We start from the raw sequence: 6,941 nt of genomic DNA, 5'->3' as shown, positions 1-6,941 counted from the left end.
TTTTTTTTTTTTTTTTTCATTTTTGTACAGAACCACTCTCCCCAGGAAACTGCTACAAAGCAACTGGGCCTAAAGAATATCTGAGCCTGGGACCAGCAGTTAGCATAATGGCTATGTCGCTGGACTCTCATGTAGTTGACCGCGGTTCGAGTCCCGGACCCAGTGGCTTAAACTCACGCCGGGCGCATGTGCATGTGTGCCCAAGATCCCGAGAGAAGAATGGAGGAGAAGGGATTGCAGCGTGGCCATCCCCCCTGGGGGGTGATTTCTTGCTTTCTCTCTCTCTCTGTCTCTCTCTGTCTTTCTGGCGAGTGCATGTGCCCTATAGCCAAAAAACAAACAAACAAACAAACAACAAAAATAAAACCTCTCCAAAAAATAAATAAATAAAAAGAATATTTGAGCCTCTGCTGAGAACTGCATTTGAAACATACCTCCTACTGGCCCAGCCAGTCCTCACAAGCCAACCATGAGCACCATTGCTGGGGTGAACTGATTTTTTAATTTTTTTTATTTTTTTTAGAACGTCATCAAGAAGGTTAAGGTAAAGTCATTGTTTTCTGATTGAAAGTGGGCTACATCTCTGGGGGCAGCTTGAAGTCCTAGTACACCAAGCACTATGCGGGCCCTGGTGGCCCACACAGACATTCACATGAGCACCATAGCTTAGGTCTATACTCTGGGACTCTACCTAGAACGAATGGCTGGTAAATGACATTTTCACTTTCTCAGTCTCTAGAGAAGATGGGTCTGTATCAGACTAGTTCTGAAGGTTCATTCCTTTACATCCAACAAGAAAATAGAGAAATGTGCAAAAAAAGAAAGCACAGGCCCAGCCATGTGGAACAGGTGGCAGGGCACTGCTATGTGATGACTGAAACACTCACATGACATGGGAGGCCTGGGTTCAGCTCCCAGTGCAACCAAAAACAGACCAGGTACAGTGGCATGCACCTTTGGTATACCTTGCTGACTGCGAGGCAGAAGCAGAAAGGATCGCCACATGACAAGACCCTGTCAAAAATACTGTTTGGGATGGGACCAGCAGTTGGAGTAATGGCTATGTCACTGGACTCCCACATAGTCGACCATGGTTCGAGTCCTGGACCCGGTGGCTTAAACTCACACCGGGTGCATGTGTATGCACTATTTGGGGGCCAGCAGGTAGCAGGGTGGTTAAGGGTGCTGGACTCCCACACAGCCAACTGTGGTTCAAGTCCTGGACCTGGTGGCTTGCTTTCTCACTCCCCTCGCTCCTCTCTGACTCTCTCTGGTCAAATTTAAATAAATGAATGAATAAGTAAAATTAAATAAGTAATTCTTTTAAGAAAATAATTATTTTATTTAACTTTATTTACTATTATTATTTTCCAGTTTGATCAAAGAGACAGAGAAAGAGAAAGTGAAAAAGCAAGCCACCAGGCCCAGGATTTGAACCATGAGCAGCCATGTGGGAACCCACTGCCTTTAACCACCACATCACCTGCCAGGCCTGCTAATGAAATATTCATGAAAGTCAGTAGAGATAAAAAGCCATTAAAATCTCTTTTTTCTCTGTTCCTTCCTTTCACTTGTACAGTTGGAGCTGCAGCAGCCATCTTGTGGCCAGGAGATTGCACACATGAGAAAAAAAAGCAGATATTCTGATGATCATGAGGCCAGTGCTTACCAGTGTTAGTGAACCATTTAACCATCCTTGGACTGCATGTTGAGTAAGCAGTAAATGTCCTTAGTATTCATGTTTATCAGTCAGCTTTCTGTTATTTGGAGCTGAATGTCACATCACTGACACAAAAGGCCAAAGGACTCCTCAGGCTGAATGTCAAAGCTATTAGATGATGATGATATGGATAGTAATGTCTTTGTCTTGACTGATATGCATGGTCATCGTGCTGGAAAAAGAAATGTAATGCACTGTAAAGATATATATGATTCAATGTAATATAAAAAAGATTATGATAATAAATAAAATTAAATTTAAAAATCAAAAAAAAAATTTTAAAGCATTTAGGGGAGCAGCAGTTGGTATGGTAGTTAAGGCACTGGACTCCCACATGGCCAACTGAGGTTCAAGTCCCAGACCTAGTGGCTTGCTTTCTCACTTTCTCTCCTCTCTCTGTCTCTCTCTGGTCAAAATAATAATAATAAATAAAATTAAATAATTATTCTTTTTTTAAGGCATTTAGCCAATGAAAAGTTATGCCATTTCATTATGCCCAGGATACAGCTTCTTGGAAAAAGGATATTTTCCTATATTAAGGCAGAATGCCACCATGGTTAAAAGTTACAACTTGGGACCAGGAGTTGGTGTGGCAGTTGGGGTGCTGGACTCCCACATGGCCGACCATGTTCAGTCCAGACCTGGTTGTTTGCTTGATCACTTTCCCTCTCTCTCTTTCTATCTGACTTTCTCTCTCTCTGGTGAATGCCTGTATCAAATTAAAAAGTAATAATAATGATTAATAAAATTAAATAACTTTAAAAAAATAAGAGAGCTACAGCTTTGGAGTCAGATGTCTGGGTTAAAATTCTGACTCTTCAGCTTATTAGTTATATGACCCTACGAACGTGTCTTAACTTCTGTATGCCTCAGTTTCCCCGTCAAAACTAAGAATAACTGTTTACCTCATATATTGTAAGAATTAAATAACACTTCTAAAGGTTTAGCATGGGGGTGGGAGATAGCCTGACATATAATAGCCACTCAGATGTAGCTGAGCTCCATGACAGAAGATGAGGTACAAGGTCTCCAGGGTCTAAGGGATGAGAACGTCCAGCATGAAGTTGTGCCATCTTTGATTCCACAGACTGACAAATCTATGCGATCCTCTGCTCTGGAATATCTGAGTCATTTTTATGAGGGAGTAGGGTCTCAAGGCAGAGCTAGGAATATAACTGGAAATTCATGGCACAATTTCCACCTGTTTGTTCAGGAACATTACACATCTTCTCTGACAAACCCTCAACGTCGGTCACCAAGGCAGCAGCACTGCAGGACTCCCAAATCTTCAAGATGGAACTCCTGGATCAATGAGCAGAGAAGCCTTGAAGAACTGAGAGAGCTGGGGGCCCAGCAGGTGGCATGGTGGTTAAGGTGCTAGAATTCCCACATGGCTGACCAAGGTTCAAGTCCCGAACTTAGTGGCTTGCTTTCTCTTTCTCCCTCTCTCTGTCTCTCTTCCTCTGGAAAAACTCATGTGAAAAAAATAATAAATAAAATAATTAAAAAAAAAAAAAGAACTGAGAGAGTCGGTTCAAATTTTAGGCCCCTCAAATTACTTTGATACCCATGGGTCAAGCAGAGTTTCATGAATGAGAACACCGATGGCTTCTAGCCTGGAAATCATCCTACAAGTTGATGGCTCTTGACCAAAGCAACACTGCCTTCTGGAGGAATGCTGGAACTTTGTTTACAGTATTTTTGGTCACCACAGTGACACCATTGGCACGCAATAGTGGCCATGGATGTTAGACATTCTCCAATGCATAGGACCGTCCTGTACAACAATGGATTTTCTCACATCTTATTACTTTGTCATAACAAAATAGACACCCACGTACAGGTAAAGCATGTTCACAACAGTCTGAGCCTAGACTCTAAGTCAGCTTTGACTTATCAAGAGTTTTCCCGCAATTTTAACACGCTCTAGATTTTAAAAGAATGCCATTATTGTGTAAATGGAAGAGTAATTGTAGAAAGGACGGTATGGTTCGCACAGAATGCTTTACCAGTTCAGAAAACAGCCGTCATCGCCAATGCCTTCTTCCTCAGCTGTCATACTACCTGACTAAGTCTGTACTTGCAACTGTTGCTTCCGTGGAGATTTTTATACAAAATCCAAGCACTTGATGTACTCAATTTCCTCCAGGATAGTAATGATCAAACATTAATATACTGAAACACACATGAGTTTATTGGAAAGCTTTTTCTTTTCATTTTTTTCTTTATACTTCAACTGAGCACTACATTGATATTTTTAATTATAAAATTACACTTTCATTTTATAAAGAAACTATTTTAATGATATATATCACATGTACAATTATCTACAACTTTCATTTCAAGAGAATTCAGACAACGTTAAAAACATTTATCTTATAAATGGCCCTTTGGGTTTGATAAAGTGAGAAAATCACTGTTCTATGGAGCTATTATTTTATTTATTTTTTAAGAGAGATTTTTGTGATAGGGCACATGCACTTGCCAGAGAGATGGAGAGATAGAAAGCAAGAAATCACCCTACAGAGAGGATGGCCATGCCACAATCCCTTCACTATTTTCCTCCTGGGATCTTGGCCACATATGTATACGTGCCTGGCATGAGTTTTAAGCTGCCGGGTCTGGGACTTGAACCGCAGTTGACTACATGGGAGACCAACGACGTAACCTCTACACCATCTGCTGGTTCCATGGAGCTATTTTTTTTAAGCAAACTTTATGAAATAAACACATGTACAGAAAAACATACAAATCATGAATGAACAACCCAAATAAACTTTTTAAAAATTATTATTTGCCAGGGGGCCAGAAGATGGCATAGCAGTTATGTCACTAGACTCCCACATGGCAGACCAAGATTCAACTCTCAGACCCAGTCACTTGAAACTCACACCAGGAACATGTGAGTGCGTGGCCAAGATCCCAGGAGGAGACTTGAGAAGGGATTGCAGTATGGCCATCCTCCCTGAGGGTGACTTCTCACTTTCCCTCTCACTGTCTCTGTCTCTTTCTCTCCATGAGTGCAAAAACCTCTTTTAAAAAATTATTTACCTGGGAACCAGCAGTTAGCGTAATGACTATGTCGCTGGACTCCCACGTAGTCAACCGCGGTTCGCGTCCCAGACCCAGTGGCTTAAAACTCACGCCAGGCATGTGTGCGTGCATGCCCAAGATCCCGAGAGGAGAATGGAGGAGAAGGGATTGTGGCATGACCATCCCCCCCTGGGGGGTGATTTCTCGCTTTCTGTCTCTATGTCTCTCTGTCTGTCTGGCGAACGCATGCGCCCTATAGCGAAAACCTCTCAAAAAAAAAAATTATTTACCTTAGGGTGCACATGCTCAGTGGAGGGAGGCAGGGGAGAGACAGTGAGAAAGCATCCCCAGTTAGGGGATTACCACACGACAGTCCCTTCTCCTCCACTCTCTTGTTGGGATTTTGGTCATGCACACACTTGCACCCGGCATGGTATATCATCTGCTGGCTCAATAAATTTTGTAAAATATCCATTTCTTACCCAATGCATACATTTATACATTAAATTTTATAAATTACCCAGCTTATCTGATAGACATTAATATTACCAGACCCTTCCCAGGCACTTCCCACCAGTATCTTGAGATTAATTTTAATTGTCTTTAAAACTTCATGTAGGTGGCAGCAGGTGGCCTGGTGGTTAAGGGTACTGGACTCCCACATGTCAGACCACAGTTCAAATTCCAGACCCAATGGCTTCCTTTCTCACTTTCTCTCTCTCTCTCAGTCTGTCCCTCTTTGGTCAAATTAAAATAAATAAATGAAGTTAAATAAAATAATTCTTTTAAAAAAATCTTCATGTAGGTGGGGTTGGCAGGTGGCATGGTGGTTAAAGGCACTGGATTCCAACATGGTCAACCGCAGTTCAAGCTCTAGACCTGGCGGCTTGCTTTCTCACTTTATCTTTCTCTGGTCAAGTTAAAAAATAAAAATAATAAATGGAAATAAATAAATAAATAAATCTTTAAAAACAAACAAAAAAGACTTCATGTAGGACTAGCAGGTGGAGTGGAGGTTAAGGCAGATGGATTCCACATGACCAATTCTGTGGTTCAAGTCCCAAGCCAGGTGGCCTGAAAACATGTCAGGCACATGTGCATGTGGGCCCAAAATCCCAAGAGGAGAACGGAGGAGAAGAGACTGTGGTGTGGTCATCCCCCTTGAGAGGAGGGTGGGTAATTTCTTACTTTCCCTTTCTGTCTGTCTCTGACTGGGAAGTGCAGGTACCCTATAGCAAACAAATTAACACACCAAACCTTGGGCCAGCATAGATGTTAAAGTGACTGGATCACATATGTCTGACTTCGTGGTTTGAGTCTCAGACCTGACAGCTTGAAAAACACACTAGGCTTGTGTGCATGCATGCCCAAAATCCCAACAGGAGAATAAAGCAGAAGGAATTGCAGTGAGACCATTCCCCCAAGGGGTGATTTCTCACTTTCTCTCCCTCTCTCCAGCAAGTGCACGCACCCTATAGCAAACTAAAAACAAAAAAATTAATGTAGATGACAATATATGTTTGTACTTACTTATGTCTGTTGTTTGTGGTTTTATGTTTAACATTATATCTGCAAGGAACATCTACACATGTAGCAATAGTTCATTTTTGGGGGGGTTTTTTTGTTGTTGTTGTTTTATTTTTTGAGAGGTTTTTGCTATAGGGCACATGCGCTCACCAGAAAGACAGAGAGAGACAGAGGGACAGAAAGCAAGACATCACCCCCACCCTCCGAGGAGGGGGATGGCCACGCCACAGCCCCTTCTCCTCCGTTCTCCTCTCAGGATCTTGGGCACAGACACACACGCATCCAGCATGAGTTAAAGCCACTGGGTCCAGGACTCAAACCCCAGTTGACTACATGGGAGTCCAGCGACATAGCCATTTCACCAACTGCTGGTCCCGCAATAGTCCATTTTTTGAATAATTATTTTATTTGTTTTTTATTATCATCATTATTGTTTGTTTAATTTGACCAGAGATAGAGAGAAAGGGAAAGTAGGAAAACAAGCCTCCAGGCCCTGGACTCAAACTATGGTCTGCCATGTGGGAGTCCAGTGCCTTAGCCATCATGCCACCTGCTGGCCCCAGTTCATTCATTCTTTTTTTTTTTTGGGGGGGGGAGAGGTTTTTGCTATAGGGCACGTGTGCTCACCAGACAGACAGAGAGAGACAGAGAGACAGAAAGG

This window comes from Tupaia chinensis, unplaced genomic scaffold, assembly GCF_000334495.1.
Source record: "Tupaia chinensis unplaced genomic scaffold, TupChi_1.0 Scaffold000237_1, whole genome shotgun sequence".
NCBI lineage: Eukaryota > Metazoa > Chordata > Mammalia > Scandentia > Tupaiidae > Tupaia > Tupaia belangeri.
This window is presented reverse-complemented; position numbering follows the sequence as displayed.